The sequence below is a fragment of the Diabrotica virgifera genome, chromosome 6 (genome assembly GCF_917563875.1).
Source record: "Diabrotica virgifera virgifera chromosome 6, PGI_DIABVI_V3a".
Taxonomy (NCBI): Eukaryota; Metazoa; Arthropoda; class Insecta; order Coleoptera; family Chrysomelidae; genus Diabrotica; species Diabrotica virgifera.
The window spans coordinates 26696051-26722730 of record NC_065448.1 but is presented as its reverse complement, the minus strand read 5'-3'; the positions used below and the strand labels follow the sequence as shown (position 1 = coordinate 26722730).

At 32.2% G+C, this 26680-nt stretch overlaps 1 protein-coding gene across 5 annotated transcripts in view; it reads right to left on the bottom strand.

Annotated features, from left to right (window-relative positions):
* LOC114333399 (uncharacterized) overlaps positions 1 to 26680 on the bottom strand; it is a 439275-nt gene that overhangs the window by 75771 nt on the left and 336824 nt on the right. The gene's annotated exons all lie outside the window — the stretch shown is intronic.

Here is a 26680-nt window from a genome sequence, read left to right as displayed (position 1 = left end):
TATCGAGTTACTTTTTCGCGATACACTGCTCTACATCAACAGTAAATCGTATCAGATTCAATTTTCTTAAATTTTTCACAAAACAATGATATTATATTTTTTACTGTATAAAATCCATAAGTACCATCCTTAATACAACCCTTATTAATAATTCCTACTATTGAGTCCACTCCACTCCTTTAGAAGTAAAGGCATTTTTGATCTGCAAACGTAAGATTTTAGCGCAAGATTTTCTCGGCTTGAAGGCAATAGACGTGGTGAAAAGTACCGCAAACCTCTCTAGGTTTTGAACTTTGAAGAGAACGCAGGTGTTGTTTCTGGAAAAGAACACTCTGTTCTCTACTCTCCTAGCAATAACCATTAGTACCACGTGCTAAAATACGTAACGCGACAGTTCGTAACCGAACAGTTGGTAACGGACAATTCGTAACAGCGACAGTTCGTAACGGCGAAGTTCGTAACTATACAAATTCGTAACGGACAATTATTCGTAACGTCCAAATTGAATTATTCTGTTTATTTTTGTAAACGTGGAAACTAACTGTTATTAGTGTTATTACAGTTATAATTGAAAGTATGTTTATCAATTTAACGAATCAGTACGGGGATAAACATCTTTAACACATTTTATATTTCGTGTTTCAGTGTATATTAACAGCCTGTTAAACACAAACAAATATTTAAATAAATACAAACTTTTTACAATATTCTTAAAAGTTTATTCCTCTTATTGTTCCTTAAATTTGCATATGCCTAGACAAAGGAATGATGAAGTAATTCGTGAAATATTTAAGCCAACAACCGTCTTTAGACATTCTCAATTTTCTAGTAAACATTTTGTAACGATTATAATTACCTGTTATTATAATAAACCTTGTGATTGGTTATAGCGTTGGGTATTCAATCAACGGTCATAGTTGATACGAGGGATGGCTTTTAATAGGTACTTTAATACTTGGTTTAAATACTTTTATTATATTCTGAAACACGAAAGATAAAATGCCTTAAAAATGTTTATCCTGATACTGATTCGTTAAATTGATAAACATAATTTTATTTATAATTGTAATAACATTAAGTTTCCACGTTAAGGCTATGGGTACATAATTCGCAAATATTTTACCTATATCCCTACTTTTTCTGTCTTTACACGGTAAATTACGTGTAGCAAAATTCACACTAGTATGGATATGTAAACATTACTAGAATGTCATTCTACTTGAAAATGTCATCATTAATTTAAAGAGATGGCTTTTGAATGTTCTTGGATAGCTGTTATTTTTATAATTGCAAATTATTAATTCAGTTAATAAATGTGATAATTTTTTCACTAACTATGTATTCAGTGATTGTAATAATTTATTTGTACAACAAAAACTAATACTCAATCGAGAAAAGAGGAAAAGTGTTAAAGTGATTTTTTAATAATATATTGTTATGGAACGCTTACAATTTTGAACATTTTTAACAACAAAATACTTGGATCACAGAATATAATTATTATCCTGATGTATTCTCTGCTTGGATCTTCCACAAATAATACACAATAAATAACTTTTTATTAAGTTCACGTCTTAAATCAATTATTTATCAAATACACTATATATCAATAATATTTAATCAATACCTCAAAATATTCCCGATGCAATGTCAAATATTTAAAATTTTCACTGATTGTCAGTGTCTGACTGACAATATATGCTGACAATATTATATTCGGCTGAGTGCGTTGTAAGACAAAGATAGATTTGGAAAATATTACCACGGCATTGTGTTCATTTTTTTCGAATCCTGAAAAAAACAATAAATATTTTTGAAAAATTTAAACGCAGAATGAAAGATTAAATTATTACCGAGGGCCGAAAGTCCCTTAGAATAAATAAAAAGTTTATTTTGAATGAGATATTTGAAATTAAAAATCACACTAAATTTTCTCTTAGTTTTTCACCCCTGTAACTTATTTAAATAAACATTATAGAAGTTCTCAGGGACTTTCGGCCCTCGGTAATAACGTAATCTTTTATTCTGCGTTTAAATTTTTCAAAAATACTTATTAGTTTTCTCAGGATTCGAAAAAAATGAATCCCCATTTGAATAGCATTGCAGCCGAAAATACGTACCGATCCTCTTAACAAAAATAAACAGAATAATTCAATTTGAACGTTACGAATTGTCCGTTACGAATTTGTATAGTTACGAACTGTCGCCGTTACGAACTGTCGTTGTTACGTATTGTCCGTTACCAGTTGTCCGGTTACGAACTGTCGCGTTACGAGATGTCATGGAACCATACTGTGTATTGTGTGTACAGGGTGAGGCAGATAAAGGGCCTATTAGAAATATCTCGAGAACTAAAGGCAACAGACTCATGAAAATTGGCATGAAGGGGTTTGAAGAGTGATCTATTTAATGAAAATATTTTCATCTATTTGCTACTTGCGGTTATACCGGAAGTTGCTTATAACTTCGTTTTTTTTAAATGGGACACCCTGTATATTTTTACATTTTTGGATTCTACTCAAAGTCTTATTTCTTAAAATATGAGGTTTTGTATTGTTATACAGGGTAGTTTAAAAGATAATTACGTTTTTTTTATTAATTTCGTAGCAACTTTCACACACTGTAGAATTGGAGTAGTTTGACATCAAAAACTTTATTTATGTTCAAATGATTTTTAATATAGTCTACTATTGTCAGAAATTATTAGTATAGCTAATTGTTGAATTTTAGTATACAGGGTTGGTCGAAACTCGGAATGAGTATTTTCTGAGTTTTCTTAAATGGAACACCCTGTATTTTAGTATTGTAATGAAACGATATTTATGTTACTGTTCTATTTCTTAAGCATTCCCTATACCTAACTGCTTTAATTTGTGCTTAATTGTTAATCGCACCAACAATCTTAACTACGTAAGTATGTTGATAGCTCAACCATTATCGGGAATTTTAACGATCAGTCTAGATTCATATGTATTTATTTCCGAAAAATTATTTGTAACTGAATATTTTCAAGGCCAACCTAATAAAATTTCACGTATTTTTTGTTGCAATTAATGTTTGGCTTGAATCACCAATAACTCACAAATTAAAGCAGTTAGGTATAGGGAATGCTTATAAAATAAAAAAGTACCATAAAATATCATTTCATTACAATACTAAAACACAGGGTGTTCAATTTAAGAAAACTCAGAAAATATTCATTCCGTGTTTTGACCAACCCTGTATACTAAAATTCAATATATAGCTATACTAATAATGTTTAACAATAGTAGACTATATTAAAAATCATCTGAACGTAAATAGAGTTTTTGATGTCAAAGTACTATAATTCTACAGGGTGTGAAAGTTGCTACGAAATTAATAAAAATACGTAATTATCTTCTAAATTACCCTGTATAATAATATAAAACGTCATATATTAAGAAAGGAGACATTGAGGAAAATCCAAAAATGTAAAAATATACCATGTCCCATTTAAAAAAGTTATAAGCAACTTCCGGTATAACCGGAAGTAGAAAATAGATGAAAACATTTTCATTAAATAGATCACTCTTCAAAACCCATTCATTCCAATTTTCATGATTCTGTTGCCTTTAGTTCTCGAGATATTTCTAATAGGCCCTTTATCTGCCTCACCCTATATACTGTGCCACTACTTCACTATCAAACACTTGCCAAGATAAAAAAGTTTTGTTTGTCTTTCGTTTGGCCCCTAAAAACGATTAAAAATTCAAATTATACCAGCCAGCCCAAAACGCGTCGTGACGTCATTCGGTTATATGTTTACATTCTGCTCCAACAAAGTAAACAAAATTGTATATAATTTTAAATTAGACATTATAAACGTCAGTAGAAAATACAGTTATGTGACGTCACAAGTGTTTTTGATCGTTTGAACTATTCATAGAAAACTTATACTTTTACAAAATGGTTTTATTTTCCATAGTAAACATTCTTTCCTTTCCTTCAAAAACTGTACCAAACTCCAATCTCAACAAACTGGTATATAATATTACAATGACATACGATAAATGTCATTAGAATATAAATATTTTTCTCTTATTCCGCGACGATGAGCTGGCCAAATACCCAAGTAGGTGGAGGCCAATAAACTAAAGAAGGAGAAAAATAATATACCTAAATATAACAACTATAATCATAACTATATAATAAAACTATGTGACGTCACGGGTCGTTTGAAATATTTTATACCGCAGAAGACTTTAAATTTCTATTTCTACATTATTACGAGTTTTTGAAACCTGAAATTTTGGAAATCTCATTTTTAAATAAAACTAAACATTATTATGTAATAAAAAAAAGTGCAAGTTCCCTATTGTATAATCAAATTTAGTTAATATGCTGTCACTACATATTTCTAACCTTTATATTATTTCGGAAAAGAATCAGTAACCATCCCATAAGCATGACAACAGTCTTTGTTACTGCACATGCGTCAGTCAAGAGACAACTGTATACAATGGGGAAGTTTCAAGGAGAGTTTCATGGTGGTTTCATGGAGATGCAGACTCTGTAGCAGAGAACCTACAACAATCAACAATATTTTGCACCACTGCGGTCCAGTAAATCGCAGTGATACGATACAAAGTCTCAGCCAGTTTAGTCGCGTGTTTGATTTCTACGGTTTGTAGTTAGTTTCCATACAGTTGGAAGTTGGGCATCACCTCGTTTTATTTTTTATTTTTATTTAAACTTTTTAGAAGTTTTTCAATTTCTAATACTTCCATGATTGCACGTTTGGTCCTATTTTCAATGTTAGCTAGCATAGTTGTTTTATGTCTTGTGGTTATGACATATTGAACAAGTATTAAAATATAAAAAGTATGTAATACGTAATGGGTGATTTCAATGTTAAATCGGGACAAGGGAAATGCAAAGATTTGATTGGAGAACATAGACTTGGCGAACGCAATGAAGGAGGAGGGAGGTTGGTCGAATTTGTCCAAGAGAAATAAACGGTAGGCATATTATGGTAGAAACAAGAAACAGAAATTCTATCAAATTAGCAAAGACTAAAATAGACATAACATAAATCTCTCTATATTGAGAAACGCGGAAACAAAATTTAAAGTTAAAAAAGATAAAATGACAGCTAAGTAAAGGTAAATCCTTAAAAAATTCTAAAAAGGAAAAAACATTGGATGGCCTATGAAATACTAAAGCTAATGGTAAACAGAAAGATTATAAGACTATAGCGAAACAAGATGTGTCACAGATGCACAGATAAATACAAAAGAAAATGAGAAAATATAGGAAATGGAAAAACATCAATAGATAAAAGAAGTCTTGACAGTTCAGAAGATATGGACAGAAGGGTAATAATAAGAAAGAAGTGTACCTACGCTTGGATACCAATGAAGGGAATAAGGAATTACCAGAAACAAGCAATATGTTGAAATTTTTCGAAGAGTGAAGGAAAAAAACTATCATGGAAAAAACTACAACAGTAGTTTCAGTAGTATCTTTGGTTTGTATTCAATTTATAATTTGTGTGGGACAGTGTTAAAATATATGTTCCCATTAGTTTTGAAAAGACATACTTGTCCTCGACAAGTCGACATAGGTAATCGTTATTTTTAAATCATCGGTTTTGCGCTGTTGCTTCCGGAAATTCAGTAGCCACAAATAAGTTATTTCCTGACTTTGATATGTCAATTAAAACTCAATATTTTATTACATATAAAATTTCGTAAACCATAAATTTTGGGATTTATATTATGCGTTGAGTTGTTGTTTCAAAATCGGACCATCCATACGGATATTCCCACAACGCGTCATGTTTTTGTTGTTGAAATAATGTCTTCTAGAAAGGAATTGTTTGTTTGTGACTAATATTATAACATTTTTTTTCGATTCCCGTTAATGAAACACTTAAATGAATTCAGTGAATTTGTATGAAATTTGCATTTTTGTGACGTGATTTGCAAGAATTAGCAAATTCGAAAGTTCAATAGTTGTTTTTTAGTAGTGCCTTATCTGATAGTGTTGCTTATCTCTGTGACTGAGTACTTTGTATTCAAATACTATTGTACCAATACTTGGATAATTTGCAATATATAGCAACGGGCCTAATTATTTCTCAAAAATGAATAACCATTTTCAATTTCGCACTGAGCAGATGGGACGTGAATTATAAATTGTAAAATTCCCTCATCTTCTTTAGTCTCAGCATCCGTTAAGGCTTGCAAATTTTAAAAGCCTCGCAGGTGTCACCAGAGAAGGTTCCCATTGTTTTCAGTCTGGTAGGATGTAGAGCAACATTTTGGTGTTGTTTTATGTGCTATTAGATTGAAAACTTAGTCTTTAGTCTTTTTTCTAATTATTTCTCTTTATAAGAAAAGGGAGTGCTTAATAAAGGAGGAGTTTTACATTTTAAGCTTATTAAAGCTTCTTCAAGGAATGGGATCATTAATTGGATGACGGGAAGATATTATTTTTCTAAAGTCTGAAATATCACCGAGTAGGTAGTCCATGTGGTGAGACCGCTCCCGTCTGAAAAAAATTCTGATTCGATTTGTTTGTGGACTCCAATTTAAAAATATCCCCTTTAACTAAATCTGAGGGGTACCGGGTGGAATTTTTGGGTAGAAATTGTTTTAACAATTTTTTTAAACAAATACAAAAGATCACCTTTTTTTGCCCCTAATAATATTTTTTTTAGATTTTTTGGGTCATTCTAAACAAGAAAGGTATCTTGTGATTTTTCTCAAAAATTGATAGTTTTCAAGTTATAGGCGATATAAAATCTGAAAAATGCGAAAATACGCATTTTCAAGGCTTAAAAACTCATATTTAAATTAATATTTTTGAGGTTGCCAAGTACTGAAATTCTAGTGTAAACATTAATTTTTAAGATCACGAAGAGTGATCAGGTCTACCCTTAATTTAGAGCGTCGTTTTTTAATTGTTAAATATGCGTGGCCATCCAATTTTTTTGCCGGTGCGGCGCCCTATATTTCAAAAATCTCCTAGTTTCCTCCGAAAAGTACATTTTTTTAGATTCTTTGGGACATTCTAAATAAAATAGGTTTTTTTGTTATTTTTCGAAAAAGTTAATAGTTTTAAAGTTATAAGCGATTTAAAATCCGAAAAATGCGAAAATACGGATTTTCCGATTTTAAATTGCTGATAAAATGACAAGAAACCTATTTTATTTAGAATGTCCCAAAGAATCTAAAAATACATTTTTCGAAGAAAAATAGGAGATTTTTGAAATAGAGCGCGCCGCACCAGCAAAAAAATCGGATGGATACGTAAAATTAACAATTAAAATAACAACGGTGTAAATTGAAGTTAAACCCGATCAGTCTTCAGAATCTTGAAAATGAATGTTTAGATTACAATTTAAGTACTTGGCAACCTCAAAAATACTAATTTAAATATGAGTTTGTAAGCCTAGAAAATGCGTATTTTCGCATTTTTCAGATTTTAAATCTCCTTTAACTCGAAAACTATCAATTTTTGAGAAAAATCACAAGATACCTTACTTGTTTATATTGACCCAAAAACCTAAAAAAATATTTTTCGGTCAAAAAAGGTGATCTTTTGTATTGGTTTAAAAAAATTGTTTAAACAAATTCTGCCCAAAAATTTCGGCCGGCCCCCCTCAGATTTCTTTAAAGGGAACATTTTTGAATAGGAATCCACAAAGAATCCGAATCAGAAATTTTTTCAGACGGGAGCGGTGTCACTACATGGACTTAAGGCCGATTCTCATTAGACGTGCAAGGAACCGGCAAGGCAACGGCAAGGCACACGCTCGGCACGGTGAAGGTTTTCACAGCCAATTCACTGGCTTGCCCCCGTTCTCGAACACAGTCAATGAGCATTTCATCTTGCTCCGATGAAAAAGCAAGTCTCTGTTGACGCTTCATCATCTATTGTCACTATGAAACTGATATCAAACAACCACGATTGCAGATTGCTTGCCGGTACGGGATTCACACTGTAGTGACCTTCACGGCACATGCTAGGCAAATATTGTTTCGAAAAGAACGTCGCATGCAAAGCCCGTCGCTTGCCGGTGCCTGGCACGCATAGTGTGAATTACATCCCGTGCAGTGCATAAGATTTTATATAAAAAGTAATTTGCCGAGCCGATGCCTTGCCCATGCCGAGCACTTGCCTTGCCCATGCCGAGCACTTGCCTTGCGCTATAATGAGAATCAGCCTTAAGGACAAGTATTGCTGTGCAAATACAGTGATGAGCGTGCTAATAACCGGCAAAATAGCCCAAAAGATGGAAAACGTATTAAATTGTAAGATAAAAAGAAATAAAACTAGTAGATATGTTAACTTTAGCGATAGTAACATATAAACTGACATTATATCGATTGTTTCCCACCTTTAGACATATCAGACGAGTATTTCAACTAAAACTGTCACTGTGACAGTGGAATTTCTCAAACTCATCCGATAGGTCTAAAGATGTGAAACAATCAACATAATGTTAATTTAAAAGTTACTATCGCTAAGTTTAACACCTCTAGTAGGTTCATCCCTTTTTATCTCACAACTTAATATGTTTTCCATCTTTTGCGTTATTTTGCCGGTTATTAGCGCGCTCATCACTGTATATGTAGAATGGAAACCACGAAAAATTTATCTCCCCTGTCCTATGTGTTATTGATTGCGTTTTAAGGATTGCTTTCGTTTCGTTTCACGAAGTTTGTTGTCGATGAAGAGCGGTGTATATAAACAGGGGAAGAAAATTTAGAGACTTAGCGACTAGATGTCCTCTAAATGGAAAGGGGAAGAAAATTTAGAGACTTAACGACTAGATGATGTCCCCTAAATGGAAACGTGCTTTAAGAACTCTTCCAGTTCTGGTCTTTTATGTGGCTCATTAGTGGATATGACTAAAGGTATGGTCTTCTTGTTCTTCCTCTTTATAAACAATTCTGCTTGTTCATTGGCTTATGTGGTTATTCCATTTCTTTTCTATTTAGTGTCCATTCGTTTATACACTGTACGTTACATTTTCTTCTAATGTCTTCACTCCTCTTTCGTATTTCTCAGCGTATTTGCTGTAATTCTCCTCAGTACTACCATTTCTGCCATTTCCAATAGTCTTTGTGTTGTGGCCGTGTTTGGTCTTGTTTCTGATGCATATGTCGTTATTGGTCTTACACTGGCTTTATAAATTCTTGATCTCGTCTCAGTGTTAATATGTCGGTTTCGCCATATAGAGGGTGTCCAGAAACTCTACTGACAAACGAAGACAGGAGATTCCTCAGGTAATTTTAAGACAATTTAATCAAATTCACCTAGTTCGAAAATGCCTAAGGCAAGCCGCACGCCAAAGAAACATGAAACGTAAAACACGTTTCATGAAAATAAAACACAGGTAACCAAATCTTGAAGTCCGCCTACCAATGAAACGAGTGTGATTCATGCTCATAAAATATTTTTATTTTCGGAGAGTTTCATAAATGGCCGGGCGTCTATTTGTTTAGCAGTGTTTTATTTCCATGAAACGTAATTTACGTTTCATATTTCTTTGATGTGCGGCCTGCCTAAGGGTTCTGTTTGAAAATGGCGTCTTGTAATTAGTTTTTCTTAAATACCTCCAGAACGCTTCTAGTTAGAAAAACAAAAATTTGTACGCATATTTATCTTCCAGAGATAAATCGATTTCATCATTGGATTATTAAATTGTGAGATATGCTAGTACTAAAAGGTAGGTACTCTTGATTTAAGTCGGTAGGACACACCGTTTTCTAGAAAAATCAGTTTAAAAACTTTTCGTCTCTTGAATTTGAAAAAAAATTGAAAAAATGTTTAAAAAAAACGGTGTATTTTACCAACTTAAAGCAAGGGTAACTTTTACTACTAGAATTCCTCATAATTTAATAATCTAGTGTCAAAATGCTTAAAAATTAAAGACAAAAAGTTATGCGATAAAGTAACCGTTGACCTACCCAAAACCGACGCATATGACCGATATTATAAATTCGCAATTAATGAAATCGATTCATCTCTGGAATATAATTAAACGTACAAGTTTTCGTTGTTCTAAATAGTTTTTTTTAAATTTTTTTTGAAATTTAAAAAACGAAAAATTTTCAAATCGATTTTTTTTAGAAAACGGTGTATCCTATCGACTTAAAACAAGAGTACCTTTTAGTACAAGAATACCTCACAATTTAATAATCCAGAGTCAAAAATACTTAAAAGTTAAAGACAAAAAAGTTATGCGATAAAGGATAAAGTAACCGTTGCCCCACCCAAAACGGACGCCTATCACCGGTACTAGTAATTTGCAAATAGAAGCGTTCCGGAGGTATTTAAGAAAAACTAATTACCATGCGCCATCTTCAAATAGCTCTAGTTCTCTTAGGAAGCGTTTTCGGACTAAGTGAATTGGGTTAAATTGTCTTGAAATTATCAGTAGTAATTGCACAAGAGCTCTAAAATTATTGAATTTTTCCCGAGTGACACTTTGACAGTTTTAATTTAATCGCCAAAGGCGAGTGAAATTATGTCAAAGTGTTACGAGGGCAAAAATTCTATATTAATTTTAGAGTTCGAATGCAATTTGTTGCGATTATTTCATGAATAAAACTGTTCAAAACCAAAATTTTATTGTAATTTATTTATGTAAGTACAAATTAGTACAATTAAACACAAAGTTTTTATAAATATTTGACGATTAAAAGTCATCACTTTTATAATTTTTAAAACATTAATTGTCATTAATGTCACTGAATGTATTTTTTCGTAGCAACGAAGGGCATCTGACGTAATATACTTAACGACGGGCAATTATCAAAAATTATCGATTTAATTCAGATTTCTGTATATTGGTCAGAATCTCCTATGAATGAAATAATCAGTAGTAATTGCACAAGAGCTCTAAAATTCTATATTAATTTTAGAGATCGAGTGCAATTTGTTGCGATTATTTCATGAATAAAACTGTTAAAAACCAAAATTTTATTGTAATTTATTTATGTAAGTACAAATTAGTACAATTAAACACACAGTTGTTATAAATATTTGACGGGTTGAAAGTCATCACTTTTATAATTTTTAAAACATTAATTGTCATTAATGTCACTGAATGTATTTTTTCATAGCAACGAAGGGCATCTGACGTAATATACTTGACGACGGGAAATTATAAAAAATTTCGATTTAATTTAGATTTCTGTAGCTTTCTATTGGTCAGAATCTCCTATGAATGAAATAATCTGAGGAATCTCCTGTATTGGTTTGTCAGTAGAGTTTCTGGATATCCTGTATAGTGTTATTAAGGGTCGATTTCTCATACCTGCGTTAATCTATGGTTCAGTTGAACCAGGTTCACCGGTGATCTGTGGTTTTGTTTGGAATGCATTTCTCATTTCACGTTCATGTCAGCGCTCGTTCTACAGCTTTCGAGAAATGCCAATAGATGGCAAAAGGTAAAAAACTGTCGCCATTTTGAACTACCTTTTTTATGCTGTTCTTGAATAAAGTTAAATTTAAGTATTTATAGTCAAATAGTCATTTTAATAATTATAAATAAATATTATAAAAAAAAAATAATGTTATCGTTTATCGTTAGGCTTAATATAATAAAATAGGATATATTAATATATTATGACAGCGTTTCGTGTTAATACAACGCATGCGTAGTCCATGAAATCATCTGAACTGAGTTCTGAAATCTTTGAACGGCCGAATTCCACCGTTCAAGCATCGTTCAAGTTTAAACCTTGTTTAAACTGCCATCGGTTGAACGTGCGAATCGAGAAAGACGATTTTGACTTTAAACTGACGTTTACTAGAAGCTCAGGTTAAACTGGAGTTGAACTCGATATGAGAAATTGGCCATAAGACATCCTACCAGATCTGCTTTTTGTACTTCAATTTCTCTTTTTTATCAAGTCTCCATAGCTGGACAGTGTAATTCCAAGGTATTTTATTTCCATCACTTGGCCAAACTGACGCCTGACGCCATTAATTTCTATTTTACATTTGAATGGTTCGTTACTGATTACCTACTACTATTGTTTTAATTTTCCGAGATGAAATTGTCATATTGAATTCTTTTGTTCTTATGTTAAATCTGTGGACTAATCTCTGCAGACGATCTTCAACTTGGGTCGTCAATATTGCGTCTTCGTAACAGAGTATTTTTACTTCCTTGTTTTCCATTCTGTGCCCTTTTTCGTTGTTGACACTTTTGATGATTCCGTCCTTGAATAAATTGAAGAGAATAGGGCTCAATGAGTCCCCCTGCCTTATTCAGTTGTCTATGCATATAGGATCTGTAAGTTGTCCATCTATTCTGACTTCCATTTTGTTGTTTTGGTAGATGTTTTCAATAGTTTTTATGTAGTCCATTGAAATGTTACATTTCTTAGAGGAGTCAATTTTATTTTTTTAATGTGTAGAAGGGTTCAGTAGAAGCTTAAGTTCAAGTTTTTGGGGTCGCCGCCCTTGTCCCCCGGCCGCCATCTTGAAAAAAGGGGTGCAAAAGGCTTTTGCGCTGTATCTCCTAAACTAGCAATCATACAGAAAATTTAATTACACATAAAATGTAGCAAATTAAATTTTCTACAATTTTATATCTATTACTTTTTATCTTCAAGTGACCAACAAAAAAGTTATAAACAAAAATAAGACAACATTTTGTAAGAAGTTTCCTTTTGGAGGTTATTACTTTTTTTACGTTCATTTTACAATAAAATAACATAGCGATTTTATAGAGGATTTTTCAGCGAACAATCTATATATATAAAATTCTAATTCGCAGGCTTTGTTACCGTACTCCGCCGAAACCGCTTGACCGATTTTCTTGAAATTTGTCAGGTGGACTCGACCGGACAGGGAGTAGGTTGTTATCTATATTTCATAGCCGTACGTTATAAGGGGGCTTTGCCCCCCCTAAATTTTTTTTTATTTTTCGACAAACCGATTTTTCTTAATTGTATATGATTCACAAGCAAGAGATACATATAATCCTAAATTTTCACTTTTCTATCTTTAACCGTTATTTTTTTAAAAAAATTTCGTGGTTTAACATCTATATATATAAAATTCTAATTCGCAGGCTTTGTTACCGTACTCCTCCGAAACCGCTTGACCGATTTTCTTGAAATTTGTCAGGTGGACTCGACCGGACAGGGAGTAGGTTGTTATCTATATTTCATAGCCGTACGTTATAAGGGGGCTTTGCCCCCCCTAATTTTTTTTTTATTTTTCGACAAACCGATTTTTCTTAATTGTATATGATTCACAAGCAAGAGATACATATAATCCTAAATTTTCACTTTTCTATCTTTAACCGTTATTTTTTTAAAAAAATTTCGTGGTTTAACATCTATATATATAAAATTCTAATTCGCAGGCTTTGTTACCGTACTCCTCCGAAACCGCTTGACCGATTTTCTTGAAATTTGTCAGGTGGACTCGACCGGACAGGGAGTAGGTTGTTATCTATATTTCATAGCCGTACGTTATAAGGGGGCTTTGCCCCCCCTAATTTTTTTTTTATTTTTCGACAAACCGATTTTTCTTAATTGTATATGATTCACAAGCAAGAGATACATATAATCCTAAATTTTCACTTTTCTATCTTTAACCGTTATTTTTTTAAAAAAATTTCGTGGTTTAACATCTATATATATAAAATTCTAATTCGCAGGCTTTGTTACCGTACTCCTCCGAAACCGCTTGACCGATTTTCTTGAAATTTGTCAGGTGGACTCGACCGGACAGGGAGTAGGTTGTTATCTATATTTCATAGCCGTACGTTATAAGGGGGCTTTGCCCCCCCTAAATTTTTTTTTATTTTTCGACAAACCGATTTTTCTTAATTGTATATGATTCACAAGCAAGAGATACATATAATCCTAAATTTTCACTTTTCTATCTTTAACCGTTATTTTTTTAAAAAAATTTCGTGGTTTAACATCTATATATATAAAATTCTAATTCGCAGGCTTTGTTACCGTACTCCTCCGAAATCGCTTGACCGATTTTCATGAAATTTGGCAGGTGGACTCCTTGCTTAATTGCGAAAAAAACGGCGTATAAATCGTCTCTCTAGCTCAATTAGTTTCCGAGATAGCAAAACGAGGCCCTAGGACAATACGAGAGCACGAGAGACGACACTAAGCACACGAGAAGAACAAGCTAAAATTGTACTAAAATCAGTGAAAATATGAAGTTTTAACTTTACGATTACTATTTTTAATGTACCAAAAAATATTTCAAAATTTTGCCGAAGGACCATATCTCTGGTATAATAATCAAAATTTTGGCGGAGGCGCATATCTGGCATATCTGGTCAATGACCAACAACACCAACAGATAAATAGAGTATTTACGTCTGATTCATTCCTGCGTTTAGCATTCAAGTATGAGCCAAATATTGAATATTATACTCATTCAAAAGTAACAATTGGTGCTATGGATAAAGAATGCCCGCATTGCCCTCAAATTTGAAAATGAGCCAGCCGGAATATGTTGCGCATCAGGAAAGGTGAAACTTCCTGAAATTGAAACACCGCCTGAACCATTAAACGGTATACTAACTGGTACAGATCCGGATTCTAATCTGTTCCTGAAGACAATTCGAACATTTAAATCATGTTTCCAAATGTCATCAACGCCATGGAGTTGGATAGAATTATTTTTTGTGGTTCTAGCGACATCTATTGGCTTTTTTGAACTTTTTTAAGTTATACCTCTTTAGGCGCGATTTGGAGTGAATTTTTATTTTACTGGGCGCATGAGCACACCGACAGTATGGTATTAGTCGTTATACAGGCTCTGATTGGGTGTTAAAATGATCTGTCAATAATTGTTCAATATGGAGGTTATCGGTAAACAAAAATGTTGTATATTATAATAGTTTTTATTGTCGTGAGGACAGAAATAAAATCAAATTTACAATTGTAGTGACTTTCTAAATTGTTTTGAAAAGCCACAGATACGTAATTCTAAATGTTTCAGTTGTATTGCAATAAAAAGTTATCTTCATACCTATTTGGAAAATCTAAAAAAAATAATGTACTTACCTATTAGTAGGCAATGCTTTAATTTACATAATCTGATTACGAACAAACTTTCTACAAATCTTCATCTAATATATCGTTTTCTCACTCTATATTTTGTTGTATTTTAATATTTTAATTCGACAAAAATCAAACTAATAATTTGATTAAATTCATATAAATAAACACAATGTCAAAAGGTTTATGGTGTAAACGTTCAGTTGGTGTACATTTCCACATGACATATACTTTGTCGCTTTGACTTTCGAGCGGCGGGATCGACGGGAAGCGGGTTCGAGCCCCAATGCAAGTTATTATTTTTTTATTGTTTTATACATTTTATGATTGTAAGTATATTATTATATAATTTTTTCCAGGAAATACGTATTTAATTAAAATTTTTGGCAACAATTATTGTTCAGAAATCATTTCTTTGTGGCATTTTTCAATGTGTTTGTGTGTGTTTTATTCTTTTATTTTTTTAATTTTTGGAAAGTAGTAAGTATTAAAATTAGTTTAATATTTAAATTAAATATAAATAAACTATTTAAAGTATATTGATTTCGTTACAATCATATAATAAAAGTATAACTTCTTACGTGCGTAAAAAGTACACTCTTTCTTTTTTTACCTTGCTATGCATACGTACCATAAATTTTAATCAGATGGCGCAAAAAATCTCATTTTTGCTTATTCTGGGACTTAGGCACTTATCATATGAGGCCGAAAATATTGTTATCGAGACAGCTCAGTTACCACAATTATCTCAAAATAATACAATGTATGTATTTACGTATCTAAATATATATTATATTGTATGTTCCCTATGTTCAGCTGAACGATTTACGTACTGTATACGTGGCATATCATATAATTTGTCATATTAAATGTATCTTTATTATGTACCTACAAACTTTGCATTATTATGAATGAATATTTGGACATATAATTTTCTTTTTTATTCGAGCAATTTGTATTTCAATTAATTTTTATGTCGAACAATTCATTTTCGAGTGGTTGATTTTGAGTAATTGATCTCTAGCAATTGCGTTCAAGCAATTGATCTAGAATCAAAATATGACACATTATCTAATTCTGACACACTATCTAAGGTGCAACGAAGTTCACCGGGTCATCTAGTTTCCACTATAAAGTTGTTTAATTTTATTTATTTATCTAGGTTTTACAGCGCTCCTTTCTAGAAAAAATAATATGATTTATTATTATACAGGGTGTCCAGAAACTCTACCGACAAACGAAGACAGGAGATTCCTCAGATAATTTTAAGACAATTTAACCCAATTCACCTAGTCCGAAAATTCTTCTTAAGGGAGCTAGAGCTCTTTGAAGATGGCGTCATGAAATTAGTTTTTCTTAAATACCTCCAGAACGCTTCTATTTAGAAAAACGAAAATTGGTATGCATATTTACATTTCAGAGATGAATCGATTCCATCCATTGCAAATTTCTAGTACCGGTCATAGGCGTCCGTTTTGGGTAGAGAAACGGGTATTTTATCGCATAACTTTTTTGTCCTTAACTTTTATGCATTTTTGACACCGGATTATTAAATTATGAGGTATTCTAGTACTAAAAGGTACTCTTGCTTTAAGTCGGTAGGACACACCGTTTTCTAGAAAAATCCATTTGAAAGTTTTTCGTTTTTGGAATTTGAAAAAAAAATTGAAAGAATTTTTCAACAAAAAACGAAGTATTTTACCAACATAAAGTAAGAGTAACTTTTAGTACTCGAATACCTCATAATTTATTAATCTAGTGTCAAAAATGCTCAAAAATTCAAGACAAAAAAGTTATGCTATAAAATAACTGTTGACCTACCCAAAACGGACGCCTATGACCAGTACTAGAAATTTGAAATGGGCGGATTAGATTGATATCTTGAAGATAAATACGTGTACCAATTTTTGTTTTTCTAAATAGAAGCGTTCTGGAGGTATTTAAGAAAAACTAATTACAAGACGCCATATTCAAAGAGCTCTAGCTCCCTTAGGAAGCATTTTCGGACTAAGTGAATTGGGTTAAATTATCTTAAAATTAACTACAGAATCTCCTGTCTTCGTTTGTCGGTAGAGTTTCTGGACACCCTGTATATTGAAAAAGATCTATCATAGTTATTATTTTTTCATTTTTTTTCGATGGTCCAGGCTGCGAGTTAAAATCTGAATCAGTATCCGAGGTGAATTTTTGTGTATAATGAGAGTTAGAGTTGGCGTCATTGTCGGTAATTCATCTACCTATTTATTTTCTTCAATAATTAATGTTGACATGTCCACGATGTTGCTGCAACTTTCACCACCACAATAAAGGCACACTGCTGAACATTTGAGGTCTGCTTTTCAGCAACCACATGCACTTCCAGTTTCCATTGCATCTGCTAAAGATGAATTTCATAAGCTCGGGGGTACTGGAGGCTTGGAAGTTTGGATTAGTATCCAAAATTTTCCTAGCTTTTTCCAGCCCCAATTTTCTGGATCACAATGCTTATCGGGCCATGACTGAATCTGGTGATACACTCGGAGTTTGTGGAAACGGACTGCATCTTGTATTAGAGGACGTGAGAAGAGATTAAATGCATTTTTTGTCACTGTTTTAGCGAATCGTTTGTATCTCAGGGTTTTCAGAGAATCGTCTTTATTTCCGCCATATACAGGAAAAGGGTGTTAGTAAATAAGTATGAAAAATTTTAAGGGCTAATTCTACATGCAAAATTAATGTCGGTTTGCTTTATAAACATATGTCTGCAAATGCTTAGTTTCCGAGATACGGGGTGTTGAAATTTTTATTTCAAACTGCCAATTTATTTATTGCTCTAAGACCAGTTGAGCTATGAAAATGAAATTTGGCGAGTTTTAGGAGGTAGTTATTATGCATTTTTTGACATACAATTAAGTATTTTGTATTCATCATTGGCGCGCCTACGGGTAATGCTCTGAATTTTTTTAAAGAAAAAAATAGTACGCCACTGAGATATTTCGAATTAAAAATTATTTTTAAATTCCACGTCTAATTTATGATTAAAAATCTTTCCTGCCTTTTTTGAATATGATGCACCGTTTTTATGCAGAAAAATAAAACATCTTGACGCGTATTTTTCATTTTTTGAATACATTATCAAGAAATATCCAATAATAATACTAAATTGGAACAATAACAGAAAATATTACTAATACGATTTTAACTAGGTGCAGAGCTACAACAAATGTTAAAAAAGACCTCCTTTAGAGGTTATAGAAGAATTTTATATTCATCATTGGCGCGCATACGGGTAACGGTCTGATTTTTTTTAAGAGAAAAATAGTACGCCACTGATATATGTCAAATTAAAAATCATTTTTAAATTCCTGGTCCAATTTACGACAAAAAATCTTTCTTGCCTTTTTTTCATATGCGGCGCCGTTTTTATGTAAAAAAATAAAACATCTTAACGTTTACAAAGTATTTGAACTAAGTTTCTATGCATATGGAAACTACCTCAAATACTTTGTAAGTGTTAAGATGTTTTATTTTTTTGTATAAAAACGGCGCCTCGTATGAAAAAAAGGTAAGAAAGAGTTTTTGTCGTAAATTGAACGAGGACTTCAAAAATAATTTTTAGTTTGACATATCTCAGTGGCGTACTATTTTTTTCTTCAAAAAATTCAGACCATTACCCGTACGCGCGCCAATGATGAATATACAATTCTTCTGTTACCTGTAAAGGGGATCATTTTAAACATTTTTTGCAGCTTTGCACCTAGTTGAAATCTTATTAGTAATATTTTCTGTTATTGTTGTAGTTTAGTATTATTATATTGGATAGTTCCTGATGATGTATTAAGAAATGAAAAATACGCGCCAAGATGTTTTATTTTTTTGCATAGAAACGGTGCATTATATGAAAAAAAGGCAAAAAAAGTTTTTTATGAAAAATTAAACGCGAAATTTAAAAATAATTTTTAATTTGAAATATCCTAGTGGCGTACTATTTTTTTCTTTAAAAAAATTCAGACTATTACCCGTATGCGCGCCAATGATGAATACAAAATTCTTAATTGTATGTCAAAAAATGCGCAATAGCTACCTCCTAAATCACACCAAATTTTATTTTCATACCTCAACTGGTTTTAGAGCAATAAATAAATTGGCAGTTTGAAATAAAAATTTCAACACCCCGTATCTCTCAAACGAAGCATTTGCGGACATATGTTTATAGAGCAAACCGGCATTATTTTTTCATGTAGAATTAGCCCTTAAAATTTTTCATACTTATCTACTAACACCCTGTACAGAGACGAAAAACGTTCGCCGACAACAGTGAGTAAAGATGGCTCGACTTCCACTGACAAATAATTTTCCCCAGAGATTTCTTACAAATAAAATAACCACCAGTCACGATGCGCTCTTACAAAAAAACACAAAATGCTTATCTAATCACAAAAATATAAATTTTACCCACAAGACTCTGAATAGTATTATCTATAAAACTCAAAATACTTTTCACAATTTTTAATACGACTGCACGTGACCAAATAGGTAGCATAGGTAAGAATAAGTTAAGTAGAGGGGGACCGACTGCTGTGCCACCTAGGATAAATTATAATAATAAAAGTAATAGCAGGCAGATATTCCGTTCGGTACGGGAGAAAAATGACGTAACTGCAAATTTTGTCAATTCCTGTTTATTGCAAAATTAACTTCTAAAATACTATGTAAAGATGATACAAATAGACCGAACTGTAAAAATGTGCTGAGCCACTATCGGATAGTTGCGTCGTTACTGAAATAGGCGCTATGTTAGACCTTGTTTCAGATGCATAATGACGCAACTGTAGGTAGGGTTGAAAATGGGGCGATTAAATTAAGATAATGAAATTCTAACTAATATCGATGAAAATAAAAGCCACCGTTGTCAAAAAACAAACGCCATACCGATGCTCCTGGATGATTACTGGATAGCAAAGTAAGCCTAACGTTTTGTTTATATTGTATCCCTATGAACATTCGAGAATGTGGTCAAGTTTGAAGCGCTGTAAAACCTAGATAAATAAATAGAATTAAACACCTTGTTCGTGGAAATTGTTCGCTGAGAAACCCTCTACAAAATTGCTATAATACTCTGGGCTAATTAGCAAAATACAAGGAAAAGTTATTTACCAGCAATTTTATTGCTGGAATCGAATATTATGATTCCATATATTAATAATATAGGTATGCAAAGTCCGCAGATAGTGTGCTACTTTTTTTATAAACAAAATGGCGCCCGAAAATCGTGTTTTTTTTTCAATTTTTGCTCTATAACTCCAAAGATTTTAACTTTACACCAAAAACACCCAAATAAAAATTCACCGCAATTAAATTATGCATAGAGACGTGTTTTTCCCGATTCACTTCGACGAAAACTTTCCCCGAAAAAAGCGGGTTTTTCTAATAAAATCTTTAATTTTCAACTAAAATTTTAGATAAGTATTTGTTAATCAATAATTAAATAACTTGGTAATCTAAAAGCCCTTTTCGTATAGATTATATTTCCAGAAGCCGATGGAAATTGAATGAACAGTTTAGCAACAATTGAATTGTTAATTAAAAATTTACGGTCACTATAATAACGACAATAATTATGGTGCATAAGAATAACTATGATTTTTTCATAAAAAGACACTATACCTATCTAATGTACTTTACAGAATTAAAATTGGACGTTTTAAGCGGCCTCAGGAATATTTTAAAATTATAATCAATTTTTTGGCTTATAAACAAATAGAATATCTCGGGAAATATTAAACTAAATTAAATTGTGAAAACGGTATTCGAAAAACAGCGGCAGGACGCTTCTTTTAAAAGAAAAAACGTTTAATTATGACGAGTGGTTCCTGAGATACAACCGGTCAAAGTTGACCGGAATTTACGGCAAAGATATAAACAATAGGATCATAATTTTCAAAGCATCACCTTTTTATTTTTGTCCTCTTTCGCCACACCAATTTTCATATCGTTAAAATACTCATAACATATATTATTATAATAAAAACTATCGATAATACGTGTGAAAATTGCCAAAAATAGCAAAATTCCAATCAAAAATTAGGTTGGAGAAAATGTAACCCTCAAAGATCAAAATCGGTATACGTTAAAAAAATGCATTTTCTCGGCTTCCCATGAAGCAATTTCCTTCATTCTTTTTTTGTTCCCTAATAACTCGAGTAGAGCCATCGAACTAACTCATTATTAAATGTCAAACTTGCTTTTGTTTTGTTATAATAGATTAATTTATTTAAAAGAACAGAAAACTACATATTTTTTCCAGTTGTAGGCTTTTTTTAGATAAATTTACTACAAGTGTACCTTTTAAAATTAAAACATAAATATTCTCATTTGAAAGCTGTATAATTATTTAAACAATTTTTATTTAAACAAATTAAAATTTTGTGTTATAATAAATAAATTAATTTATTATAACAAGACAAAAGGAAGTTTGACATTTAATAATGCGTTAGTTCGATGGCTCTACTTGAGTTACTTGGGAACAAAAAAAGAATGAAGGAAATTGCTCCATGGGAAGCCGAGAAAATGCATTTTTTTTAACGTATACCGATTTTGAACTTTGAGGGTTACATTTTCTCCAACCTAATTTTTGATTGGAATTTTGCTATTTTTGGCAATTTTCACACGTATTATCGATAGTTTTTATTATAATAATATATGTTATGAGTATTTTAAGGATATGAAAATCGGTGTGGAGAAAGAGGACAAAAATAAAAAGGTAACGGTTTAAAAATTATAATCCTATTGTTTATATCTTTGCCGTAAACTCCGGTCAACTTTGACCGGTTGTATCTCAGGAACTACTCATCATAATTAAACGTTTTTTCTTTTAAAAGAAGCATCCTGTCGCTGTTTTTCGAATACCGTTTTTACAATTTAATTTAGTTTAATATTTCCCGAGATATTCTATTTGTTTATAAGCCAAAAAATTCTTTATAATTTTAAAATATTCCTGAGGCCGCTTAAATAGTCCAATTTCAATTCTGTAAAGTACATTAGATAGGTATAGTGTCTTTTTATGAAAAAATCATAGTTATTCTTATGCACCATAATTATTGTCGTTATTATAGTGACCGTAAATTTTTAATTAACAATTCAATTGTTTATTCAATTTCCATCGGATTCTGGAATTATAATGTATACGAAAAGGGCTTTTACACTACCAAGTTATTTAATTATTGATTAACAATTACTTATCTAAAAGTTTAGTTGAAAATTAAAGATTTTGTTGGAAAAACCCGGTTTTTCCGGGGAAAGCTTTCGTCGAAGTAAATCGGAAAAAACACGTCTCTATGCAGAATTTAATTGCGGTGAATTTTTATTTGAGTGTTTTTGGTGTAAAGTTAAAATCTTTGGAGTTATAGAGCAGAAATTGAAAAAAACACGATTTTCAAGCGCCATTTTGTTTATAAAAAAAGTAGCACACTATCTGCGGACTTTGCATACCTATATTATTAATACATACAATAATAAGATTCGATTCCAGCAATAAAATTGCTGGTAAATAACTTTTCCCAAAAACGGCCTATTCTCCGATAATCAGCCCAGACTATAATGCTATGTTATTGTAAAATGAACTGGAAAAAAGTTATAACCTCCAAAAGGAAACTTGTTAAATAGCTATTTGTATAACAAGGGAGGAAAGTGCTACTTTTCCTCCCGAGAATGAAGTTTACTGCCCGACGCGTAGCGGAGGGCAGTAATCATTCAAGGGAGGAAAAGGCACTTTACTCCCATGTTATACATATGGTTTTTCCACCTTCCTCAAATAACAAGTCATTTTTTCATTTTTACTTAATTTATTTATGTAACTAACCAGCAAAATTTATTAGAACTAAAACTAACAAGTACGTACAATATAACTGTCAACTGTCAAATATAAGTCAAATTAATAATGTAAACATTGTTAAATCAAAATAGAAATTTACTGTTTTTTACCATTCCGTAAAATACAGAGTGTTTTATAAATAAACGTTAAAATGTATAGGAACGTACGCAATAGAAAATAGATATTGTACAGGGCGTCAATAAGTTATATTTCATGAATGAAATACCATGACGTCACTTTTACTTTTCCTCCCTAGGGAGGAAAAATATTTTCCTCCCTAGGGAGGAAAAGTACAACTTTGCTCCCTACAATCTGGTCCGGAAAAGTATACTTTCGGTAGAGGTAGGTGGAAAAATTTTTTACTTATTTTTGTTTATATCTTTTTTGTTGGTCACTTGACGATAAAAAGTAATAAAAAAAATTGTAGAACATTTAATTTGGTACATTTTATGTTTATTATATTTTCCGTAGGGTTTGTAGTTTACGAGATATAGCGCGAAACCCTTTTGCACCCCTTTTCCAAGATGGCGACCGGGGGACAACGGTGGCGATCCCAAAAACTTGAACTTAAGCTTCTACTGATGCCCCCTACAGATTAAAAAAATAAAATTGACTCTTCTAACAAATGCAAGGTATGGCCTAAAAAATGTAACATTTTAATGGAGTAATGATATTTGAGGGAATTTCACTATCACACAGAAAATGAATTACATCTTTGAGTCGTAGTCTGTCAAATGCTTTCTTTAAGTCAATCAGACATAGAAATGCTGGCCTATTATACTCTAGTGATTTCTCAGTAATTTACTTATGACGAATATTGCATCTTTACACGATTTTCCAGTACGAAAACCCTGTTGTTCATCTACTAAACTTATCCTCTAATTCATTAGTTCTTGTTAAATTTTAGTTGTAAGTTTTAGGGTAGTATTTAACAAGTTTATACCTCTGTACTTTTCTGGCTGTTTCTTATCTCATTTTCTGAATAGAAGAATTAGTTCGCTCGTTCTCCATCGTACCGGTATTTTAGTGTGTTTTATAATCATGTTAATTAATTCTGTTAATTATTCTGTCATTTCTGCTAAGTTCACATTATTTCGATGGCTATGTTATCTAGACTAGTGGTTTTATGACTTCCTTGTCTTGTTGTGTCTCCCTGTTTTGGTGGATTATCCAGGTTTTCGTCTATCGTCAATTTTTCATAGTTTTCCTCTAATCAATTGCATATGTCCTGAGTGCAATGAGCAAGTATTGTCCCTTTTCCATCTTTGATGGCGTTGTGACTTCACGCAAAGGAGCAAATTTTTTTAACATCTTTTCATCTCAATGTTCAGTGCTTTTTAAGCCGCTTTTGCAGAATTGGACGGCGTTATGCAGAAAGCTACCAACCCTCAATAGTGGCAAACTGAGATAATCAAGTTTAAAGTTTTTATTGATTTAAAAAATCTGTAGGATATGTTGCTACTACTTTGTAACTTTTTTTTGACTGTGAATAAATATTTTGGTATTTTCTATTTTGGTATTTAAATATTTTAATCGTAAATTAAAAAGAGAAATGGCAAATTTTTGTGGATTGGTAGGTTTCTGCATTTTGCAAAGTGGGAAATTAATACCAACAATATTAAATTAAAACAACAGTAAAGTAAGAAAAAATAATTTTTATTTACAGAAAAGTTAAGGATATGAATATTTAACGTATTAATTTAATACATTTTAATATTAATCTGCTTCATCCACTTCAAAATCTAAATCCTCAACATCTTCAGTTACATTGGCACCCTGCAAATTTTGATAAAAAGTCAATGCATCAGTAGGAATAAGGTGTATCATTTCCTTTAAATTTTGTAATTTCGCCTCAGCGATAGGTGTTCCGTTAGGCCACAGTGGTATTAAATCGCTAAAAATTTCTTCGTTAGCAGTTCTACCCCGAGAAGATTTTTTGATGAAATATTTTGATACGGTTGTGAAAAATCGTGTTGTATCATTAGCCGAAATGGGTCAGACTTTTCTATTTTGATTGACCTAATCTTCAACCAATTAATTTTTTCTATATCTTCGGTCACTTTGCGATTAGTAATTTTTTTCTCAATGTTTATTACGCCTAAAAAATCTTCGACGTGCAGTTGGGTTACTACCAATGGTCTCTGCTTTCTACAAGAACGCATTACCTCGATATAGTCATTTGGGGTATATAATATTTGCTGTCGTTTAAGAGCCGACCTAATATCACTGGAATCAGTGTCGTTGGGCAAAAAACTATGACCAGAACAGAGATATTTTACGGTAATGCTTTCTAGGTTTGTGCGTGTCCCATGCAAAATTGATTTAAGCATAAGTATTAACTTAATATTTCGATTTTGCCCACCGCAAGAATCACACCAAAGCGTAAGAGGTTTTCTGGAGTTAATTTAGTTCTTGGGCGCCCCTTCCAGCTGAACCTTCTACCCAAACGTAGCAGTATCCTCCATTTTCTTTAGAACTGTGTATTCCTGCATTATACACCCACAACTGACGCTTATAAAATACGATGCCTGTAGGTATTCTGGGAAGCGGTAGGGTTTTTTCCAAGTCAAAACTTAAACACTCTTGATCTGTTTGTTCAGTCGCTATGTTGAAATCACCTCTTCTCATTTTCTGTGCCTCCTCTGCAACTTGAAAATGCTTCGTATGTTCCTGCTTGAACTCTTTTTTTTTCTTCATCCTGTTCATTATCTATTTTCATTTTAAAAGTATCGCAAACATTGCAGGTGTCTTTTTTTAATGGCTTTATTTTCAAATTAAATTTCGTGTAGAATATGTTCTTGTATGACATTAAGCTTACGGGATTGGTTTTTTCCTGCTTGTACATCTAGACAATCTAGACCACTACTAAAACACATTAAACAAGCCGGTAATCCAGTAAACCACACGCAAAACAATACATAAAATTATTAGGTTAGGTTATTATAACTGTAGAGTTGTAGAACCCAATATTTGCAGAAAGCTACCAACCCACTTGGATGCAAGTGGCGCTTTATTAAAATGCTACCAAGTGGGTTGGTAGGTTTCTGCAAATTAGAATATCAGATAAATTTAATATGTGGCTTAGCATTTTTATAGTTTTATAGGTTATATATTAATCTAGAGGTGGTAGGTTTTTACAGAATGGAGAACTCGTATTTTGTTGTCCAAATATGCATCCAACCCAATATTTGATATATTGAGGGTTGGTAGCTTTCTGCATAACGCCGTCCAATTTGTTTTACGAAAATTGTTTTCTGTCTTGTATCTTATCTCATGTATTAACAGCTACCTTTTTCTAGGTTTTTTTACCATTTTTGATGTCTTTCGCAGCATTATTTATTTGATTTAACTTAATCTATTCCTTAATAATGTCACACCACTCTCGTATATTATCGCAATCGAAATTTTTATCAATGTCTAAAAGTAGAAACATCTCCTGATAATATAAAGTTTTTTGTAGCTCTTGTCCAAGACTCTTTCTACGTTTTACAAAATGCATTCCCTCGAATACGATTCAAATCACCTTTACAACATTAAGTCACGTCTCCTCTGACTCTTGACCTTTTGCTTCAAATTTACCACAAGACAGACCTAATAGGATGTGGCCAACCATTCTTTACCTGATTGTTTGATACACTTGGTAGATGGCTATCTACCTCATCTACATTTATTTCACCGCAAAACTGGCTTTTAGCGCGGAAAGACGAAAAAAATAAAGTATATTTAGGTATGACTGGGTTCCGTAATTTTTTATAAAACGACGGGATATAATAATGCAGGAGGTAGAGATCATTTCTAAATT